Raw genomic sequence first — 23,769 nt, 5'->3', positions numbered from 1 at the left:
CCTCTCACAATGACGTACCATACTGCGTGTTGGAGACAATAGCTAGGTGTCAGAAGGCTGTCTTGTGTGAAATTCCACAGCTTCCATATCTGCTTCTCAAAAGTTTGCTTTCCTTAGGCCTTGGCAGGGGCGTAAGTACATTTGATGTAGCAGGTACAGTGGCACCTGAGTCTTAGGGGTCCTATCGAACCCTGATAATTGTTGAATATCACTACCCCAACAGCAGTCAAATAGGGCATTTCCTTGCTTGCACCAGGCCATCCTTGCTTCACTGGATGTTTACTCCCAAGCTTTACTTTTATGTGTTATGGTGTTTTGCAGATGTATTATTACACATAATAACATTCTTTTAGTCAGATTTCAGTTTTTTTTTTAAAGTTGAACGCTTGTTTTTCAAACATATTTTACTGCAGACTAGTTTATTTTTTTTAGAGTTAATTGCCATGCAAAGCGTAAATGTGTGTATAACTTAACATGCATTGGTAAATCCAACAGATCTCGCTTTTGTGAGGGCTGTTGACTTTGCCAATGTCTTTTAGCCATGTTGTAAAACAGCATTGCTAAAAGTAAAGCTAGAAGAAAGCAAGCTATGACGTCATAGCACCTTTTTTTCTAACTGTACGTTCAGTTATGCTGCACACACACGCTGCTGTACACGGCTAAAAGACATTGGCAGAGCCAATAGTACTCCCTCGGGTGATACCAATTGGCTTTTCCAATACTCTTTTATAATTGTCCTCATACCATTGAAATCTGATAGTGAAGAATGTATTAAACGGTAACAGTCGTACAACATGCCACGTTGTCTTATTGAATGTTTGTTGGTCCCAAGGGTTAACATTTCACTGCCACTAAAAACACAGCAGGAAGTTGTGTTTTGAATTTGTTCAAGCTCAACTACTGGTCAGCGTCCAGATGGTGAACTCTGCTGGGGTTCGGCAGTTTTTGTAAAAAGCGTTTTGTTTGACAAAGTCGACCTGCTGCATGCATGCTTTGTTTCACATGCCCATTTTGAGGCACTCCAGAGGCTGTTAAACTCATGATAGCCGGTTATCACCACTAATTTGTCTCCACAGTGTTTCTAGTTATGCTGCCAGTGTTTTAATGTCTACACTCATCTGATAGCTTAACTGTTGTCAAGACTAAATCTAATTAATTGTAAATTGTCTAACCGTTCAGCATTCCCTACATCCTTCCTTTGTGTCCATGGATAACAATGGCTCCTCGTTGTCACCCCTTCTGGGAACTTGAGTAAAAGGAGATTTTTGGGATGACTAAGGGGGAAATCACTGCTGCAGCTGGGTCTCTAAGGAGAAATAGCGAGTTTTTCTATTTTACACTGCTACTTGTATTCAGTGAGAGCAGCAGTGTGCCCTCTGCAAATCAGCTTACTTTTATTATACAGATTTTGTCTGCCTCTTGTGACTTTTGATTAGGTGTAATTTTTAGATGAGGTTATGTGTATTGAAAGGTTTCATTGTATGTTTTATTTTACATGGTTATTTGCTTCATAGGTATGCTCTTCTTTAACCCTTTCGCTGCTAGGCCTTCTCCTCTGTGCTGTGCTAAGCCGTTTTTTGGCTATTTGGGGTAGTTCGTGATTAGGACCCTGTAACACTTTGTACACATAAGGTATCCACTCCAAATTTGCGTTCTTTTTCTCCAACGTCATGAACATTTTATAGGTACCCAGGGTTTGTGGATTCCCCTGAAGGGGACCCGGAAATTAGTCAAAATACAGCTAAATGTTGGGGATTTTTGAAAAATGGGGGAAAGGTGCTGCAGAAGAAAGCGTCTGGTTTTTCCCTGCAAATGGTATCAACAAAGGTTTTGTGGTGCTGAAATCACCAGCTTTCAGGGACAGGCAGACTTTTGTCAGAAGACGAAATCTTTCTTCAAAGTTTTGGCATTTTACTGGGACGTAGCCTATTTTTGCTACTTTTTGTGCTTTCAACCTCCTTCCAGTAAGTGGTTGAAATGTGTTTGAAAGCAATAATGGATCTTGGACAGTTCTACATTTCTGAAAAGTAGACAAAATTCTGAATTCAGAAAGAAGTCATTAGTGTAGATCCTTCAATGTTTTTTTTTATAGAAACAAACAATTGAAAGTAAGAAATATTGAAAATGTTTTGAAAAAAACAGCGATTTGTGCCAATGTTTTAATCTGTAACTTCTTCTAAATATGACAGATTTTTGAAAGCAATGTACCATTGCATCCACTGGACCCTTTTGGTTGTGGGGATATATAGGATTGCAATGTTTTTTCATTGCGAACCGGGTATATAGCAATTCATTTGGTGAAATCTAAAGAGTGAAAAATAAGTATCGAGGACACCTATGTATTTCCGAAATGGGAACAAAATATTGAGTTTAGAAGCAGTAGTTATTTGCACATCTCCGAAATTGATTGTACCCATGCTAGCATGTGAATTAGTGGACATTTTTTAACCCCTTCGCTGCTAGGCCTTTTCCCCTCCTGTGCTAAGCCTTTTTTTGGCGCTTTTGGGTAGTGCGCGCTTAGGCCCCTGTAACCTTTTGACCACATAAGGTATCCACGGCAAATTTGCGTCCTTTTCTTACAACATCATGTGGATTCTAAAGGTGCCCAGAGTTTGTGGATTCCCTTGGAGGGGTCCGAGAAATTAACCAAAATATAGTGAAGTTATTGTTTTTTTCAGAAAATTGGGAAAAACGGGCTGCAAATAAAAGCCTCTGGGTTTTTCCCTGCAAATGTTATCAAAAAAGGGTTTGTGTGGCTGAAATCTCCATTTTCTCAGCTTTTAGGAAATGACATTTTTCACAGTTTTGGCATTTTTCTGGGACACAGCCTATTTTTGCTATTTTTACAGCTTTCAACCTCCTTCCAGTTGATGGTAGAAATGAGTTTGAAAGCAATAACGGATCCTGGAAAGCTATACATTTTCGAAAAGTAGACAAAATTCTGAATTCAGAAAGGGGTCATTTGTCTAAATGCATGAAGGTTTCTTTATAGAAACTAACAGTTAAATATTGGAATAATTGAAAATTTGTTGAATAAAACAGCCTTTTGTCTCAACGTTTTCACCTATAACTTCTTGTAATTTTGACAATGGTGACAATGTCAACACCACCAGCTTTTGCAAGAGGGGTTACCTGGGTTTTTGGCCCCGTGGAAGACGGCCATCTAGGGAAACCTACCAAACCCACACATTTCTGAAAAGTAAACACCCGGGGGCTTCCAAGGAGGTATGGCTTGCGTGGATCCTCCAATGTTCCTTTACCCAGAATCCCTTGCAAATCTCGATTATAGCTGAAAAAAATCAGATTTTTTCACTCATTTTTGTGTGGGAAAGCGTGGCATCAATGGGCTCACACAAATTTCCTCCCACCCAGCGTTCCCCAAGGTCTCCGGATAAAATTGGTACCTCACTTGCGTGGGTAGGCATAGTGGCTGCAACAGGAAAAGGTCCAAATCGTACGTGGTGAATTTAAAATACCCTTTTGCAAAACTATCTTGATTTTTGGTGGGGGGCACCTGAGTTTTTGATCCGGGGCTCTGCGGCCATCTTTGGAAACTACCAAACCCAAACAGTTCCGAAAACTAGACCCCCGGGGGAGTCCAGGGAGGTATGGCATGCGTGGGTCCCCCAATGTTTTCCTACCCAGAATTCCTAGCAAACCTTAAAAATTGGAAAAAAATCACTTTTCAAATCATTTTTGCGTGGGAGCTCCGTGCCGGCAAAAATGTCTTACCACCCAGCGTTCCCCTTGTTCTCCCGAGTAAAATGATACCTCACTTGTGTAGGTGCCCCTAAGCAGAACAGGCTAAAAATGAATTTTTAAAAAATGTAGTACTTAGGTTTGACAAATTAAGCACCCCATCTTAGTCACAGGCCTTTGGCCCACCCACACAAGTGAGGTATCATTTTACTCGGGAGATCAAGGGGAACGCTTGGTGGTAGGACATTTGTGCCGGCAGGGAGATCCCACCCAAAAATGTATGGAAACGTGGTTTTTTAAACCTAAATGTAAGGTTTGCATGGATTTTTGGGTAGGAAAACATTGGGGGACCCACGCATGCCATACCTCCCTGGACTCCCCCGGGTGTCTAGTTTTCAGAACAGCTTGGGTTTGGTAGTTTCCAAAGATGCCCGCCAAACCCCGGGCCAAAAAGTCATGGGAACCCCCTTGCAAAATCGAATTGTTTTGAATGAATTACATTTTCACTTTGAGAGCGTGCGATTCTTGGGACAATATTGCATGGAAATTGTGACAGACATTTTCAAGTTTGCAGGACATTGTGGATACAAAAAAAATAGAATTCACCAGAAAGACATGACCATATACTCACATGGTTCAACAATAATATCTAAATTTAGTAAGTTATTTATAGCTATAATGTACAGAGTTACTCAAAAGTCAAACATTCAAGCACGGCTATCTATTCCTCAAAGACACACACATACAGGTTGGATTTGGCACGAGGGCGAGTGATGGTTCAGTACATAACATTTTATTAACAAGATATTTCAACAAAATGAAATGCTCTGTCAATAAATAAATGCATAAAAACCAAACCAGTGAATCGCAACTCATGAGCTGTAAAGCCACGACAAGGCACCAACCTTTTTACAGGCCATGCACGCACCTTTCATACCTGATACAAACCAGACCATTGACACCATCCGGAAGGAAAAGCAACACATTACAACATTCACAAAAAGGGACAAGGTACACCCTACTTCAGAAAGAGAAAAAAGACAAATATTACTGCACAGCCATCTAATCCGCAAGAACACACACATACTGGTTGGATTTGGCACGAGGGTGAGTGATGACTCAGTACATACAATTGTATTCGCAAGTTATTTAAAAAAAATGAAATACCCGGCGTATAATTGAAAGTATGATAAACTGAACCACTGACTCGCAGCTCGTGAGCTGTAAAGCCACGTCAAGGCACCAACCTCTTTACATGCCATTCATACACCTTTGGTACGTGTGACACATACAAAGCATTCACACCGCCAGCCGCGGACCCATCACATTACAACACTCACACCAGCAGACCGCGCCATTCAAGGGCCCATCACTTTCATACGCCCACATTTCTGGCTCTGCAACTACACAAAATGATGGACTGCGTGGAGTGTAACTCAACTAGCAGTGTGTGTAGTGACCAACAGAAAGTAACTACTCACACACCGCCAGCCGAGTGCCAGTCTACCCACACCACCATCCAAGCACCAGACCATGCACACCGCCAGCCAAACACCACTCAGCGCACACCGACAGCCAAGTACCACTGCACACACACCACCAGCCAAGCACCACTCCACGCACACCGCAAGCCAAGCACCACTCCACACACACCACCAGCCAAGCACCACTCCATGCACACCACCAGCCAAGCGCCACTCCACGCACACCATCCAGCCAAGCGCCACTCCACGCACACCATCCAGCCAAGCGCCAATCCACACACACCGCCAGCCAAGCACCACTCAGTGCATAGACAGCCAAGTACCACTCCACGCACACCATCCAGCCAAACGCCACTCCACACACACCGCCAGCCAAGCACCACTCCGTGCACAGACAGCCAAGTACCACTCCACGCACAACATCCAGCCAAGTGCCACTCCACATACACCACCAGCCAAGCACCACTCCACGCACACCGGAAGCCAAGCACCACTCCACGCACACCGCCAGCCAAGCACTACTCCACACACACCGCCAGGCAAGCACCACTCCATGCACAGACAGCCAAATACCACTCCACGCACACCACCAGCCAAGCGCCACTCCACACACACCACCAGCCAAGCGCCACTCCATACACACCGCCAGCCAAGTACCACTCCACGCACACCATCCAGCCAAGCGCCACTCCACACACACCGTCAGCCAAGCTCCAGCCCAGGCACACCACCAGCCAAGCACCAATCCCAACACACCACCAGGCAAGCGCAAGACCATGCACACCGCCTGCCAAGCACCAAGTCCACAGACACCGCCAGCCAAGCACCAGTCCACAGACACCGCCAGCCAAGCGCCAAACCATGCACACCGTCAGACAATGGACACTACACGCAAACCAACATCATACTTTAGTTTTTTTTAAATACAAATAAAAAACAGAAACAAATTGCAAATTGATACAAATCTACTAACACAACAACTAAATCTAAATACACTACACAAATGCCAACTTTGAAACGGAACAATAAGTTTTAAAGAATAGAGACCAGCCTGTTCACTTTACCACTCATGGATGCTCCCAAAACTTCTTTTGTGTGTGGTACATTCTAAAACAAGCAGGCACACACAGCCCAGGGTTAGAAGGACAGTTGGGGCAGTACATGCGAACCTCCTTCCGCAAACCTCTTCGCCAACAGACTCTACATCTCCGACTGGGAAAGTCTTTTGAGGTTGTAGGAGGAATTTGATCAGGAAAGTGACGATCTTTCAATCTGGCAACATCCTCCACCACTCCAACCCTAGGAACACTTGCCTGTTCCACTAAAATAAGGCTGCCTACTACAGACTCCTGAAACTTCACAAAAGTCATCTTTGACTGAGGACAAGATTGCTGGAACACAATAAAAGCATTAAAGGTTGCCAAGTGGAAAAGATGGATAGCCAACTTCTTGTACCAAATCTAAGACTTACGAAGAGCAGCATACGGTTCCAACCTCTGATCTACTCTGTCAACACCACCCATGTGCCTATTATAGTCCATAATGCACACAGGTTTGTGCACTTCTGCAACCTGACCCCAAACAGTAAACGCTTCAGTGCTTTCATCGTGTATGGAAGTCAACATGTAAACATCTCTCCTGTCTGAAAACTTCACAGCTAAAAGCTCCTCACAACGCAATGCTCTGCACTGTCCCCGAGCAAGCTTTTTCCAAACAAGTTATTTTGGAAAACCTTTATGGTTACAGCGGATTGTGCCACAAGCAACAGTGTCCACTTTGGCCAATTCCCTGAACAACCGCACACCAGTGTAGAAGTTATCTACATATAAATGATGGCCTTTGTTAAAAAATCCTCTACCAAGTTCCCACACAATTTTCTCAGTCACTCCAAAAGTGGACTGACAACCAGGGGGGTTAATCCTGGATTCCTTACCAGTGTACACCCTGAAATTAGAGACATATCCAGTCTGACTGTCACACAGCATATAAAGCTTAATTCCATAGCGTGCCCTCTTACTAGGAATGTATAGCCTAAATACCAAGCGGCCCTTGAACAACACCAAAGACTCATCCACTGCAATTTCTTTCCCAGGATAAAAGATCTCAGAAAATCGATCAACAAAATGATCAATGACAGGCCGAATCTTGAAAAGACGGTCACAATCAGGGTGATCTCGTGGCAAAGCATCACCATTGTCAACAAAATGCATCATCCGAAGCAGAAGCAAATACCTATCACGACTCATGACTGCCGGAACTATAGCTGTTGCCATCAAGGGACTAGTAGACCAATATGAAGCCAATGATGGTTTCCTAAGCAAGCCCATCAAAAAAGTTAAACCTAAAAACTTTTTCATCTCCTCCTAATTTGTGGGAGTCCACCGGTTAGCTCGAGCGTGGGGCTTAAGGCTGGCACTGTTCTCCCTCAAAAACTGTTCTGCATACAAATTATGATTAGCAACAAAAATGGTTCTGTCTACACCCGACAGAGCCATTTTTGTTGTTAATCACGCTTACTCAGGTTCTGAGGGACACAGGGTTACCCCTTTTTTGTAAAACAACTGCATACAAATTAGTCTGCTCTACAATCTCTGCCAAAAACACATCATCCATAAACAACTTGAAAAAATCAATTGGCAAAAAGTTTTCAGTGTTCACGCTACACCCTGGAACACCAGTAAATTCAGGCAATGCCGGCTGCACCATGCCTGGGGCAACCCAGAGGTCAGAACTTTCATCGACAAGTCTTGCAGCCTCAGGCTGCCGCCCAGCTGCCTCTTAACTCGCTACACCAACTGGAAGTCTACCAGCCCCAGGCTGCCGCCCAGCTGCCTCTAGCCGCACTACACCAACGTGAAGTCTAGCAGCACTACAGATGCCTCTTGCCGCACTATCGGCACATCAATGTCCTCCTCTACCACAGGCACTTCATCCACACCAAAAATAGCTTCATCAGCACTCAGGGTATCTTCATCATCAGACAATGCCATGCGCAGAGAAAACTCACTACCAGAATCTTCACCTCCCATCTCTGCCTCAGAATCAGAGTCACTCTCAGCACCATGGTCAGAGGAAGAATCAAAAAGCATTCCAACAACTTGCGGAGCGGTAATCCGGTAGCCAGCCATTATCCTTACAAATAAAGGAGTCTGCACAAACAACTCAACAACCTCAAGACTGTGCAAAGTAAGTTAAAAAATGTAAGCCTTTATCACAAATATCTATATTTAGAAAAAATATACAAATCACTTACAAGAGACAACTACACTCACCAGCACCTACTCTGCAAAGACACAGCAGATAGGCAACGATATCCCACTAGAAAGAAGATAAAAAAAAAACTTACATCTACAGAAGTACACATCAAAAACAAATGCAAAACATGTTTTACAACCACAGAAAACAAACATACTCGTATTACTACACTATAAAGGAAGGGGTCGCTTCCTTTATAAATATATAATCCCTGGTGTCTAACCCCCACGGGCGATCTGCCCCCCCCGGTGGTGGGGGTGTGGGGGGGGGGCAGAAAAGTCTATACTAAATTTATATGCCCCTGGAAGCGACCCTTTGCTAATAAAAACACAATCCCTGGTGTCTAGTGGGCTTTCCTGTCCCCCCCCCCCCCCCCCCCCCCCCCGGTCCAGATTCCCTAAAAAAAACGGTCGATCTGCAGAAAAGTCTAAACAAATAAAAAATGCCCTAGGAAATGACCTTTACCCAAGGGGTCGCTTCCTTTTATCAAAAAAAATAATCCCTGGTGTCCAGTGGGCTTTTCTGCCCCCCCTGGGTCCAGATCGCTCACGAAATCGAGCGATCTGCCCCCAGGGGGGGCAGAAAAGTCTGTCTCAAATTTAAGTGCCCCTAGAAGCGACCCTTGCCCAAGGGGTCGCTTCCTTTACTGAGAAAAAACATCCCTGGTGTCTAGTGGGGCATTCCTGGTGCAGGATCGCGACGCTGTGCGCAATCCTGATCCAGGAATGCCCTGCATTGGGACATCAGGGGAGAGGAAACAGTGTTTCTTCCCCCTGATGCCTCAAGGCACCGAGAATTCACCCCCCCCCCCCCCCGCCCGACCGGAGAACAGGAAACAAACCTACCTGCTCGACGCGCTGGAAGCAAATGGCTTCCAGCACGTCTAGCACTTCCTGATGACATCGGCGCGCGCAACAGCGCGCGGACGTCACCGGGAAGTGCGGGGGGGGGGGGGCGCAAAGTCTTCAGCTGCCACCCCCACTACAGCGACCACGATCGGTGCCCCGGGGGGGGGGGGGCGCTGCTGTACTGATAACTGAACGGATCAGTCATCAGCACAGCCCAACCGATGCTGATGACTGAACCGCTCCGTCATCCGCATCGAAGGGGTTAAAGTGACTTCTTTTTTACACATTGTTTTACATTTGGGAGTCAGAAATGCCTAGAAATTCAATAGGTAATAACAGATGCTCTACAATTCTGTGTTCCCCTAAGTCTCCTGATGAAAATTGCACCTCACTTATGTGGGTAGGCGTAGTGTCCGCAACAGGAAACGTGCCAAAAGGCAACGTGGACACCACATTTTTACAGTGAAAACTGGCCCTTTTTTGCAACCGGCTGTGGATTTTGATCCCTAGCTCTGCCGGCACCTAGGGAAACCTAGCAAACCTATACATTTCTGAAAAATAGCCACCCTGGGGAATCCAGGGAAATGTGGCTTGTGTGGATCCCCAATGTTTTCCTACCCAGAATCCCCTACAAACCTCACATTTAGCTGAAAAATATCACTTTTCCCACACATTGTGTGTGGGATCACTGTGCCGGCACAGTTGTCCTAACACTCAGCGTTCCTCTTGGTCTCCTGAGTAAAATGATACCTCACTTAAGTTGCTGTCCAATACAGAATCAGTTAAAAACTTATTTTTTTTAAAATGTAGCATTTAGAATTTGCTGTGCTATACCATTAATCCCTATGTTTTTGGCCCTTTCCAGTCACATGCCCTTGGCCCACCAACACAAGTGAGGTATCATTTTACTCGAGAGACTGGGGGGAATGCTGTGTTGTAGGACATTTGTGTCTGCATGGTGATCCCATTCAAACGTGTGGAAAAGGTGATTTGTTTTTTCCAGCAAAATTTGAGAATTGCAGGGGGGATTCTGGGTTGGAAAACATTAGGGGATCCATGAAAGCCATGCCCCCTGGACTCCCCAGGGTGTCTAGTTTTCAGAAACATGTGGGTTTGGTTGATTTCCCTAGATGGCCACGGAACTCTGAGGCCGAAAACCGGGGTGCCCACTTAGCAAAACCAGGTCAGTTTGTGATGGGTAGTTTTTATGTCGCCACAATACGTTTTGGACCTTTGTCTGTTGCTGGTACTTAGCCCACCCACACAAGTGAGGTACCATTTTTATCGGAAGACCTGGGGACCGCTGGGTGGTAGGAAATGTGTGTCAGCCCAGTGGTCCCATAACTATCCCACAGAGAAATTTGAGAAACTTTTGATTTTCTTCAGCAAAATTTAAGGTTTACAGGGGATTCTGGGTATGAAAACGTTGATGGGGTCCACACAAGCCATACCACTCTGGACTCCCTAGGGTGTCTAGTTTTCAAAAATGTGTAGGTTTGGTTGGTTTCCCTAGATGGCCCCGAACCAGAGACCAAAAACCTAGGTGCCCCCCCTTTACAAAGCAGGTCGTTTTGTGATAGATAAGGGGCACCTGTGTTTTTGGTCCCAACTTTGTAGCCATCTAGGGGAACCTAAAAAAGACAGACATTTCTGATAATTAGACACTTGTGGGAGTCCAGGTAGGTGTGGCTTCTGTAGATCCCCCAACATTTTCATTCCAAGAGTCTGCTGCAAACCTGACATTTAGCTAAAAAGTCAGATTTTCCTCTAATATCCATGTGGGAAAGTTATGGGATCACTGCACGGCACACATTTCCTACCATTCATCAACTCCTGATAAAAATGATACCTTACATGTGTGGATGGGCCAAGTGCCTATGACATGGAAGGGCAAAAATGTGTAGAGATTGAGGGGGGCCCAAAGCGGGTCCAAAAGGGCAGCTTGTTAATGTTTTTAGGCTGAAGCTAATTTCGGCACCCACTCAACTAAGATATCATTTTTCTCGGGAGACCAAGGGGCTGGGTAGTAGGACATTTTTGCCTGTGCGGTGATCCTACAACTTATCCACACAGAATGTGAGGAAAATTTGACTTTGTAAGTAAATTTGAGACTTGCAGGGGATTCTGGGTAAGAAAACCCTGAGGGATCCGTGCAGGCCACATCGCCAGCCAAGAGTCAGTACACGTACACCGCCATCCACGCACACAGCCAGTAAAGCGCCATCCACGCACACGGCCAGAAAAGCGCCATCCACACACACCACCAGCCAAGCGCCATCCACGCACACCACCAGCCAAGCGCCTTCCACGCACACCACCAGCCAAGCGCCATCCACGCACACCACCAGCCAAGCTCCATCCACGCACACCACCAGCCAAGCGCCATCCACGCACACCACCAGCCAAGCGTCATCCACGCACACTACCTGCCAGGCAACATCCACGCACACTACCTGCCAAGCGTCATCTACGCACTCAGCCAGCCAAGCGGCATCCACGCACTCAGCCAGCCAAGCGGCATCCACGCACTCAGCCAGCCAAGCGGCATCCACGCACTCAGCCAGCCAAGCGGCATCCACGCACTCAGCCAGCCAAGCGGCATCCACGCACTCAGCCAGCCAAGCGTCATCCACGCACTCAGCCAGCCAAGCGTCATCCACGCACTCAGCCAGCCAAGCGTCATCCACGCACTCAGCCAGCCAAGCGTCATCCACGCACTCAGCCAGCCAAGCGTCATCCACGCACTCAGCCAGCCAAGCATCATCCACGCACTCAGCCAGCCAAGCGTCATCCACGCACTCAGCCATCTAAGTGGCATCCATGCACCCCACCAGCCAAGAGCCATCCATGCACACCACCAGCCAGGTGCCATCCACGTACACCTCCAGACAAGCGCCACCCACACGCTCCGCCAGCCAAGCACCATCAGCCAAGCAGGGCTGAACCGGGAACAGCAATCAGCCCTGGCTGATTGCTGCTTGACCGGCCCCGGGAGAAGGGGAGTGCTAGTAAGAAAACACCCTCCCTCTTTTGTTACTGGGGCCCGATATTGCAGCAAAACCGGCCCCCAGAGACAAAATGCCCCCCACGGCCAGAAAACCAGCCCAACCCCTCTGGCCCACAGGATAAAACACCCAGTGCCTGCTACGGCTAATCTAGTCCTGCAGCTAAGCACCAGTCCACGTACCCCACCAGCAAAGTGCCACTCCACCAGACAAGCACCAATCTTCACACACCGTCAACTAAGATATCATTTTTCTCGGGAGACCAAGGGGCTGGGTAGTAGGACATTTTTGCCTGTGCGGTGATCCTACAACTTATCCACACAGAATGTGAGGAAAATTTGACTTTGTAAGTAAATTTGAGACTTGCAGGGGATTCTGGGTAAGAAAACCCTGAGGGATCCGTGCAGGCCACATCGCCAGCCAAGAGTCAGTACACGTACACCGCCATCCACGCACACAGCCAGTAAAGCGCCATCCACGCACACGGCCAGAAAAGCGCCATCCACACACACCACCAGCCAAGCGCCTTCCACGCACACCACCAGCCAAGCGCCATCCACGCACACCACCAGCCAAGCGCCATCCACGCACACCACCAGCCAAGCGTCATCCACGCACACCACCTGCCAGGCAACATCCACTCACACTACCTGCCAAGCGTCATCTACGCACTCAGCCAGCCAAGCGGCATCCACGCACTCAACCAGCCAAGCGGCATCCACGCACTCAGCCAGCCAAGCGTCATCCACGCACTCAGCCAGCCAAGCGTCATCCACGCACTCAGCCAGCCAAGCGTCATCCACGCACTCAACCAGCCAAGCGTCATCCACGCACTCAGCCAGCCAAGCGTCATCCACGCACTCAGCCATCTAAGTGGCATCCATGCACCCCACCAGCCAAGAGCCATCCATGCACACCACCAGCCAGGTGCCATCCACGTACACCTCCAGACAAGCGCCACCCACACGCTCCGCCAGCCAAGCACCATCAGCCAAGCAGGGCTGAACCGGGAACAGCAATCAGCCCTGGCTGATTGCTGCTTGACCGGCCCCGGGAGAAGGGGAGTGCTAGTAAGAAAACACCCTCCCTCTTTTGTTACTGGGGCCCGATATTGCAGCAAAACCGTCCCCCAGAGACAAAATGCCCCCCACGGCCAGAAAACCAGCCCAACCCCTCTGGCCCACAGGATAAAACACCCAGTGCCTGCTACGGCTAATCTAGTCCTGCAGCTAAGCACCAGTCCACGTACCCCACCAGCAAAGTGCCACTCCACCAGGCAAGCACCAATCTTCACACACCGTCATGTAGCGCAAGTCCACCCACACCATTAGCCAAGTGCACGTCTCCACACACTGCCAGCAAAATGCCATCCAAAGGTCTTTATACGCAGACAGTCAGCTAAACTCCAGTGTACACACACACACTCTCCCTGGTGTCTAGTGGTTTTCTTCCCCCGCTTGGGTGCAAATGTAAATAAAAATATCAACAAAACAGCCAAAATGTGTGCCAAAAGAAAGGGGCTTCTCACTGGCATGGCCATAAATATATCCCTGGTGCCTAGTGGGCTTTTTGATTGTGAGGGCAATGGCATTCCCATTTTGGGCAGCCCCCTGGGAGGGCAGATGAAGGATCATTGCCCACATGTGCCTCTGGGGAGGGGTAAGGGGAGGGGGCAGAAAGACTGTGGAACTTTTTGGGGGGGGGGGGGGGAGCATTGGCATGCCCATTTTAGCAACCCCCCACCCCTATATACATGAAAACAAAAATAAATCCCTGTTACCTAGTGTGATTTGCATCGAGCGAGCTTTCCAGTGCCATGGCGTTGGAAAGACGAGAGCCGTCCTAACCACATGAGAACTGGTGCGTCGGATGGCTACCGGCTCTCCAAAGAACCGAGGGGTTAATGCTCTGGGTTCTTTTTTTGCTATTTATAATCTTATGAACTGCTTTTAAGTCCTGTTCTTTCGAGTTGCTTCTTTTTTATTGTATCTGCCTTTGCACATATTCCATGTCACTCTTGTCAAGATATGAGCGTCCATGTACTCTGACAATACATATTACAGCTACCTTTCTGTATATTGCCTTGACTGTTTTTCTTAAGTCAAAAATCTCCATATTTTACTATGACTTTACACTGGTTCTATATTCTCACTGGTGCCAGCAACTAAAGTTGTTGATAAAAAAAATGTCAACATGCGTGAGGTAACTGTGACTCTCTTATTTTCTTTTGTAAAAAAAGGTTTTATTCATTTCCAAGTAGGCATTCCTTACATTAGGTCAACAAGGCAGCCTCCTAACGATCTACAGAGCTAATAAAAAAACAGTTTATATAACATGAGTGCTGTCCCCTAACATTGACACCGTTAAAGATGATCATTTAACCGAGCAATACAAAAATACCCTAATACCCTCCCCCCTAAAAAAAAATTCAAAAGTATCATGATCATGGTACATGGCTGCCTTCAAGTGTGAGCATTGTAGAGTTGGCTGTGTTTCCCCCTTTCACTGGTCTGGGCGGATGGGGGAGGCTAGGAGGCGGATAGCGGTGTTGTCCCTGCCTCAGTGTCTGTTCATGGTGTATTCTCATTTTAAAATTGAAAAAGGTGGAGAGCTCTTGTGCGAGTGGGGCATGCACACACAGGCAAACTTATTAAAAGATAGCTTCCCAGTGATCTCCATGTCTATTAAAAATTCGTGTAGCACTCTGTAGCAAAATCAGCAATTTCTGCCATTGTGACTGCACTCCAAAATCTAGAACGCCCTTGTGTCAGGGAAGGTGCTACCTTACTTTTCCAGGCAGCCACAACTGCCATTTTCGCTGCACTTAGGCACAACTACATAACTGATTTGCCCCCATAGTCGTTTAATATTTAAGAGTTTCGTGTTGCAACCCCAATAGCACAAATCCTGTATCTCAAGGAATCGGGTACCCCAATATGGTTTTGATTTGTGCAAAGATTTCTGCACAAAGGGCGGCTGGTCGGACAGTCTCACCAATATGTTCAAAGTCACCTAACATTCTGCAGACCCTCCAGTATAGCTTTGAAGTCTTATGAAAGATTCTCTTTAGTTTGGTGCGGTATTGGAACAATTGTACAAGTTTATAATGTGCTTCTCTCAGAGTCTTGAAGTGGTTGTATTGTGTGATATCTCGCCACAGACTACACCAGGTGCGGTCCATAATTGGTTCTCCCAGTGTCTGCTCCCAGTGTCTCATATGCTGTGGTCTAAATGTATTTAGTGAGACTAGTAAGCGAGTGTACAGAAAGGAGATATAGCCCTTTGTCCCACAGCCTCCCTTCGCAAAGTGTTCCAGTGGGGTTAATTCTCTGGTGGCTGCTACCCTCATTGTCGACTGGAGTACCCAATGTTTTAAGATGAGTGTAGCGGAAGAACTCCATATCAGGGAGATGGAAATCGCGCTTGTTTTAATTTCACCATGACCCCCTTGTTTTTAACATCTTCATGTTCTTGGAAGCTTGGATGTACTTTTAAATTCATAATTGCAGTTTTGATCCCTGAGGGGCATGGTATTGGCCAGCATCGAACAAACTGCATCTGATAGAGACTTTGAGCTGCAGATTCCTTACCTTTGAATTATCTGCAGGTGTCAGACTGAATCCGGAAACTGTTTATGAGCAGTACCCGTGTGCGCTGGTAGGTGTAGTCGATCGGCTTTGCGTGTCGTTTTCGACCACACTGAATATGACGTACACGGTGCCTATATCGGTGCTACCCCAGACGTCAGTTATTTTCTTTACAATCCAGTCAGTGCAGATCTGGAGAGAGCTTCCCTTAAGTCCATTTTTGGCTAACTTTTTTTGACTTTTTGTCAAGTCTTTTTGAGTTTTTTCTCCTGTGGTGGCAGGGATGTCCTCCTGGAAGGGCATTCTCAAGTCATGTGGCTCCTGTCACCTTGTTTGCCTTTGGTGCCTTGAGCGCAAACACGATTTGAAGACATGCTCCAATTGCCTCACCAGGAACCCGAAGGCCTTAAAGGCGGGGTCCCTCAAGTTCCTGGTGGCTTGAAGTGTGATGCCACGATGATGTAGATCCTTGTCGAAAGGAAGGTCCCAGGAGTGGTTGCGGAGTCCGGAATCATTGTCGCACTCTAAGTTGTTGGGTCATTCGGGTAGTTCCTGCTCGAAGAAATGAAGTAGAATAGGTTTTAGACTTCTCCTTGTCCATTGGCGGACAAGATGAGGGAGCGTTGCCATTCAATGCCTGGCTCCAAGGTTGATCAAGCGTCTGGGTCATCCCCTCCACCTCCCAAGATTTCCGGGACCCGGAGCGACCGCAGCCCAATTAAGAAAATTTTATGATGTTTTGCACCTCATATTTGGGCAGCTTGTTCCTTATAGCGTCTCTGGGCCCCACAGATTCAGATGGCGCCCCTTCTGGATCTATGTCTGCAGCTCAGGCCCCAGTGCCAGTCGGCCCATTGAATCCACAGATAGTTCTGGACCAGCGCCAGTTGTGCCCTGAAACCAATCCCCATGCTTCCAATGCTGTTTCCACTCTCATCCCCGACTCCGACAAAGAGCCGGATGGGCGTCACCTGAAGCAGACTCCAGCGCCGACTGGAGCTGTGCCTTCCAGGCTAGAGCTGGAGCCCTATTCCCATGGGTTAGGGTGGAAGGGGTCACTGTATCCTGGAGAATACTAGCATTATGACCCGAACTTGTACTGGTGTGAAGATTTGGGGGATTCCAGCGACTGGATACTTCTCCAGATACTGGCACACTCTACTCCCCCTTCCGTGGCTACAGAGGAGGGAGTATCATTTGTAACAGTGGTGAGGAGGGCGCTGAAGTCTTGGACCTTAGCTTGTACTCGGTGACTGTCAAGCCAGACGTATTGACAGAAGTGCTTCAGATGGGAGTGTCCCCTTCTGAACTACTTCTCCCTTTTAATGAGGCTCTTACGGAGGTCTTTCTTGGGACTTGGTCCAAGCACAACAAAGGGGCTCCTGTGAACAGGACTAGTGCCCGCCACCACTGCGACACCCTACCCCAGAGAGCTGGATGGCCCAAACCTGCACATACAATTTTCAAAGGGTAGGGATGCACACCTAATTTCTACAAAAGTTCCTATATGTAATTTCGTCATGTTTCAAAACTGAATGCGTGCTATTTGGTGAAGTACCATGCCCAATGGTACCAAGTGTATAACATTGTCTGAATTGGGGCGAGGGTTCGTCCCAACCAAATGCACAGCTATGATTGCCCTATATGCTGCTATGTCTTCCATTTACATTTGTCCCTATAATCCAATGTAGTCCCTTTTTTTCCCGCTGTATTCCAACTTATTCAAAAGCATTTTTTCCATCCACAGGCTGAGTGATGCTTGCCAATTTACACAGTTTCTGATGTTTATGCTTGGCCATCTGAACCTCTCCCAAAAAGACACGAATTATGCAAATTCGTCTGAAGGCAGTGATGTTTTTTTTTAAAAAAAAGCCCAAACTATTTCGGGCAACTGAGTGCCCTTCGTCAGGGGGTCACTGCAATAACAAATACAAAGAAAACCAAAAGTTACCTATTACGCCTTAGTTTGCATCCACATCAGTGCATTAATGCAAATCATTACAGTATTTCATATACTTTAGCAATCTTAATAAAAATTCATCCATTAACGATGCTACTCTATAAATCAAGCTTCTAAAGTCTGCCGGAAACCATTACATTTCTCCTGTGGTGTTTATACTTTTAGCAAAACCCCTCGTTAACCCAGCCGTCTTATCTCAAAAGTTCACCAAAAGCCGTACAGCTTTTCGGTCTTTCACGCTATTACTTCCATAATACTAAGCCTCCCTGTCACATGCTTTACTGTGCATTGCATCCCCCTATCTTCCCAAACGCTCTCACACCTCCCCATGCATAATCTCCAACTCACTTCACTCACACTTTTCACCGCTCTCTATCATTTATCACTCTTAACTCTCATCTTAACTCGCACGCTCCACTGAATGTTAACTATCCACCACTGTCAAACATACTACCACATCATTCAATCCACAATTCTCTAACAATAGCCCTACTCTTTCAAACGCTCACGCGCAAAGTGAAAATAACGGTCCTCAAATCTTTACATTGCTGTAACAGCGCTCCGTACCTGCCATAACCGTGCACTCTCGCACATCTTGAACGCTCCTCTCGCAAATGGTAATGCCCTCCCTTTTCCCTCCCCTCATTTGAACACGAACACCTCTTCCTATTGGTCAAAATGTTATGCGTTTCCCGCCTTCGACTTCATCAATCAGTAGTGCCGCTCGCTAAAAACTCTTAATCCCATAATCCATTGCACTGCACATCCCGCATACATTTTAAATTTCTAACCACACCACCAGATTGGGAATCCAATTTGTGAGTCAGAAAGGCCTAGAAAGTCAATTGGTAATAACAGTTGCTCTACAATTCTGTGTTCCCCTAAGTCTCCTGATAAAAATTGCACCTCACTTATGTGGGTAGGCGTAGTCTCCGCAACAGGAAACGTGCCAAAACGCAACGTGGACACCACATTTTTACAGTGAAAACTGGCCTTTTTTTGCAAACAGCTGTGGATTTTGATCCTTAGCTCTGCCGGCACCTAGGGAAACCTAGCAAAACCTATACATTTCTGAAAACTAGCCACCCTGGGGAGTCCAGGGAAGTGTGGCTTGCGTGGATCCCCAATGTTTTCCTACCCAGAATCCCCTGCAAACCTCAAATTTAGCTGAAAAATATCACTTTTTTCACACATTTTGTGTTTGAACTCGGTGCCGGCACAGGTGTCCTACCATTCAGCGTTCCCCTTGGTCTCCTGAGTAAAATGATACCTCACTTAAGTGGCTGTCAAATACAGAATCGGCTAAAAACGTATTTTAAAAAAAATGTGGCGCTTAGAATTTTTGGTGCTATACCTTTAATCCCTATGTTTTTGGCCCTTTCCAGTCACAGGCCCTTGGCCCACCCACACCAGTGAGGTATCATTTTACTGGGGAGACTGGGGGGGGAACATTGTGTTGTAGGACATTTGTGCCGGCATGGTGATCCCATTTAAAGGTGTGGAAAAGGTGATTTTTTATTCAGCAAAATTTGAGATATGCAGGGGGATTCTGGGTTGGAAAACATTGGGGGATCCATGCAAGCCATGCCCCCTGGACTCCCCCGTGTGTCTAGTTTTCAGAAACATGTGCGTTTAGTTTTCTGTAGATGGCCAGTGAGTCTGAGGCCGAAAACCCAGGTGCCCACCTAGCAAAACCAGGTCAGTTTGTGATGGGTTATTTTTATGTCTCCACTATGCGTTTTGGGCCTTTGCCTGTCGCTGGTACTTGGCCCACCCACACAAGTGAGGTAACATTTTTATCGGGAGACCTAGGGGACCGCTGGGTGGTAGAAAATTTGTGTTAGCTCAGTGATCCCACAAGTATCCCACAGAGAGATTTGAGAAAAATGTGACGTTCGTCCTCAATCTGATGTTTGCAGGGGATTCTGGGTAGGAAAAACGTTAGTGGGATCTACACAAGCCAAACCTCCTTGGACTCCCCAGGGTGTCTAGTTCTCAAAAATGTGTAGGTTTGGTAGGTTTCCCTAGATGGCCGCCGAACCAGAGACCAAAAACCTAGGTGCCCCCCCCCCCCTTTAAAAAGCAGGTTGTTTTGTGATAGATAGGTGGGCACCCGTGTTTTTGGTCCCAGGTTTGCAGCCATCTAGGGGAACCTAAAAAAATAGACATTTCTGATAATTAGACACTCGTGGGAGTCCAGGTAGGTGTGCCTTGTGTTGATCCCCCAACATTTTCATTCCAAGAGTCTGCTACAAACCTCACATTTAGCTAAAAAGTCAAATTTTCCTGTAATATCTATGTGAGAAGGTTGTGGGATCACTGCACGGCACACATTTCCTACCACTCATCGAACCCTCAGTCTCGCAATAAAAATGATACCGTACATGTGTGGATAGGCCAAGTGCCTATGACAAGGAAGTGGGAACAAAGTGGGGCTGGCTCTAATCAGCAAGGCTGAGCCTATATAGCAAATAACAAAAGAAAATGCCAGTGCTGATAATGTTTACTTAGGGCTGGGACTAGTCCCCCGCAAACAGAAAATTAATTCCAGAAAGGGTACTGCTGTTTAGTCGCAATTTTATTTTGTAGAACATCAACAATTTGTTATAAAATTTATCTTTACATCAGAGAAGAAAACATTGGAAAAATCAAGAAAAAGGCGGACACATCAAATTACATTCAATTGAGCACATCAAACATTCAAAACTTCAATCATGTCACATTCAAAACACATTCACCACATTCAGACTTAACTCAAGCATACCACATATTACTGCTGCAAGAGAAGAAAAAATACAAAACTGGGTCTGCGTCAATTAGACAATAATTCAGAGTAATTGTTTGAAGCTCGTACAAAACCGTAAATTTTTACATTTTTAGCCATTCATTAAGAGATAATACAAATAGGTAATATACAAGAAATTGTAAGGAGTATGCAGGTAAACGTGACTCCTATACACATAAGCAGACCAGTGCGATATTAGGCCTACGCGTTTCAAATCCCCTTTAGTTCGTCGGAGATTCTCATCAGGGCCTCAAGCAACTAAAAGGAAGGAAGAAAACCATACACAGAGATGGTTAAAAAAGAATTAGGAGGATTAAAGTAATAGTGACATGTGGAGAATAAATGAATACAAACGATGGCATACATTGTTGAAAAAAACTGCACAACAGGAGTCTCAAGACTTAGTGAAGCATCCAATGAGGGATCACACTGGGCTGGAGGGACAATAATGAGAAACATATGGTCGCAAAGGCCTGCATAGTGGTCCATAGATGACAAAAGGACCCCTGCACTAAACTGGAGATATTCGAAGCAGCACAAGAGATCATTAGTACACCAGATTGGGGAATACTTACCACCAAAAAGGGCTAAACGTTGAGCCTATGGGGGTCGGGATAAAACGTGCTTCTCTGGGATAAACACCCTGAAAATAAAGATTGGAATCGAATGATTCCATAGGAAATGTCTAAACTGTTTCTCTAGCGGACAAAGACCTGGGAGGGTAACTTACCGCTCTGTGAAAGTCGGTGAACACAGGCGGCAGAAGGTTTTGTTGTGTCCAAGGAAACAATTCTGTAAGGGAAAGAAATGGAAGAACCTTTTTAATGGAAGCCATCACACACAATGTGTGGGCTAATAAAACGGAAAAACTAAGGTAAACATAGTGCGGACTAAGTCAGCTACCTTGGTGTGCAATGTATGCCACAGTGAGTGAACCGTGAAAGGGGGCGTCGGCTTATAAGGTGAGTGGATCCATCGTTGTCAGGATATGGCGGCGTTACGTGCTTGTTACCATAAGCTCCGACTCCTGCAGGATGTTTAACCAAAGAGTTGTAAGTATTAGGGGCGGATTAGGGGATTCTCAAAAAGGAAGGGAGCGGAAAGGAATCTCAAGTTTACATCACCTAGGAGAGGCGGTCGATAGTGGAAAGCTTCTGCCGATTTAATCCATGCTGCAGGATCGGGGTGGCAGCGTCAGCACATGCAGACTGAATCGCGTGTGCTATGAAAGAGGGAGACAACAGTTGGTTGAAATTACAGTTCAAGCAGAAGTTAGGGACGGCCTAGGTGAGGCCATGTCGGGCACACTGAAGAATCAGGAGCCCAAGGGGAAGCAGATCCTAACTCTTACCGGGAGGATAGAATCCAAAGGTTTCTCCTTCGCGCTGGAGCCGGGCGGCGTCGGAATTGACACTGATCACTCGCGCAGGCGCGTTACCCTGCCGAGTGGAACTCTCCCTTTTATTGCGGAGAGAGCACTGGAGCCTCAGAATGGAGGCGGTTCTACGGGCGTGGGCTGACTCGGGCGGGGGAACCAAGAAGGAAGGGAGTTGCGCAGCATGGGTGGTATGGTCAGGGAAGGTAGGGATTTAATGCATATAAATGAGGCCCAAAAGACGAGGTTTCATACATATAAATGAAGCCAAAAAGACGGACAATGTCAACGAAAATGTCAGTCAATGGGGTCGAGGCTAACTAAGGAATATATTAAAAAGAGGGGAAGAACAAAAAGGATCTCAAGTGCTTGGGGATAATTTAGCCTGAAAGGTAGTGCAGGGTGGCAGGTATATTATATCCAATGCTGGTTCATAATTTTAATATTTCAGATAGTTCATTTAGACTTGACACAGCCGTGTCAAATTTTACAATTAACAGTGCTTCCCTTTTAGATAGTTGGAGGCTCAAGTCGCCTCCTCGAGGGTCTTTTTCTATCCTGGAAATGACTGTCCATTTGAACTCATTGAGTCCATGTCGCATTCTAGTCCAGTGATTTACCAGCGGGGCGTTCTCAACATTTCTCTTCAACCTCGACTTGTGTTGTGATATGCGTTGACGCACTTCTTGCTCAGTTTTGCCGATGTACAAGCGATCACACGGGCATTTTATGCCATAGACTACGAATTTAGATTTACAATTACTGAATACCTCATGTTTCCAGGATATGCCCTTATGCTGGAAAACAGAGCCCTGTATGGTGGTTTCACAGCATAGGCATGTACCACCTTTGTGGTGACCTAGTATAGGTGCCAGTCCCATCATTTGGCGGAGAAAAATTTAGATGAAAGCCTGAGAGATCCACCTTTGTTTGCGTTAAAAAAAGAGAGAATAGTGTCGCAAACCATCTGGTAAAAGCCTCCATGCCAACTCAAATCCAACCATCACTCCGCCAAATGATGGGACTGGCACCCATACTAGGTCACCACAGTTTTGTATTTTTTCTTCTCTTGCAGCAGTAATATGTGGTATGCTTGAGTTAAGTCTGAATGTGGTGAATGTGTTTTGAATGAGACATGATTGAAGTTTTGAATGTTTGATGTGCTCAATTGAATGTAATTTGATGTGTCCGCCTTTTTCTTGATTTTTCCAATGTTTTCTTCTCTGATGTAAAGATAAATTTTATAACAAATTGTTGATGTTCTACAAAATAAAATTGCGACTAAACAGCAGTACCCTTTCTGGAATTAATTTTCTGTTTGCGGGGGACTAGTCCCAGCCCTAAGTAAACATTATCAGCACTGGCATTTTCTTTTGTTATATGACAAGGAAGGGCCAAAAACGTGTAGAGATTGAGGGGGACGCAAAGAGGGTCCAAAAGGTCAGCTAGTTTGTTTTTAGGCTGAAGCGAATTTCGGCACCCACACAACTAAGGTATCATTTTTCTCGGGAGACCAAGGGGCTGGGTAGTAGGACATTTTCAGCCTGTGCGGTGATCCTACAACTTAGCCACACAGACATGTGAGGAAAATGTGACTTCTTAAGTAAATTTGAGACTTGCAGGGGATTCTGGGAAAGAAAAAAAAAACTATTCCAATAAAAAAGAAATGAGATAGTCAAAATGACGTATGATTATTGATTGGTTATGCCCATGTAATTGAAGGTAAATCATGCGAAAATAATAAGAGGCCGTGGGGGAGTAGTGTTTTGTA

At 46.1% G+C, this 23,769-nt stretch overlaps 1 protein-coding gene and 1 long non-coding RNA gene across 2 annotated transcripts in view; one reads left to right on the top strand and one right to left on the bottom strand.

Moving 5' to 3' along the window:
* Positions 1–23,769, top strand: part of SRPK1 (SRSF protein kinase 1) — a 353,882-nt gene that overhangs the window by 93,044 nt on the left and 237,069 nt on the right. The window lies entirely within an intron of this gene.
* LOC147712555 (uncharacterized) lies at positions 20,400–22,059 on the bottom strand. The gene is made up of 5 exons (XR_015295754.1): positions 21,975–22,059; positions 21,748–21,845; positions 21,527–21,650; positions 21,354–21,415; positions 20,400–20,881 (listed from the first exon to the last, which is right to left on the bottom strand). It is a non-coding gene; the product is annotated as an uncharacterized LOC147712555 (long non-coding RNA).

The sequence above is a fragment of the Lissotriton vulgaris genome, chromosome 5 (assembly GCF_964263255.1).
Source record: "Lissotriton vulgaris chromosome 5, aLisVul1.2, whole genome shotgun sequence".
Classification (NCBI taxonomy): Eukaryota; Metazoa; Chordata; class Amphibia; order Caudata; family Salamandridae; genus Lissotriton; species Lissotriton vulgaris.
This window is presented reverse-complemented; position numbering and strand designations above follow the sequence as displayed.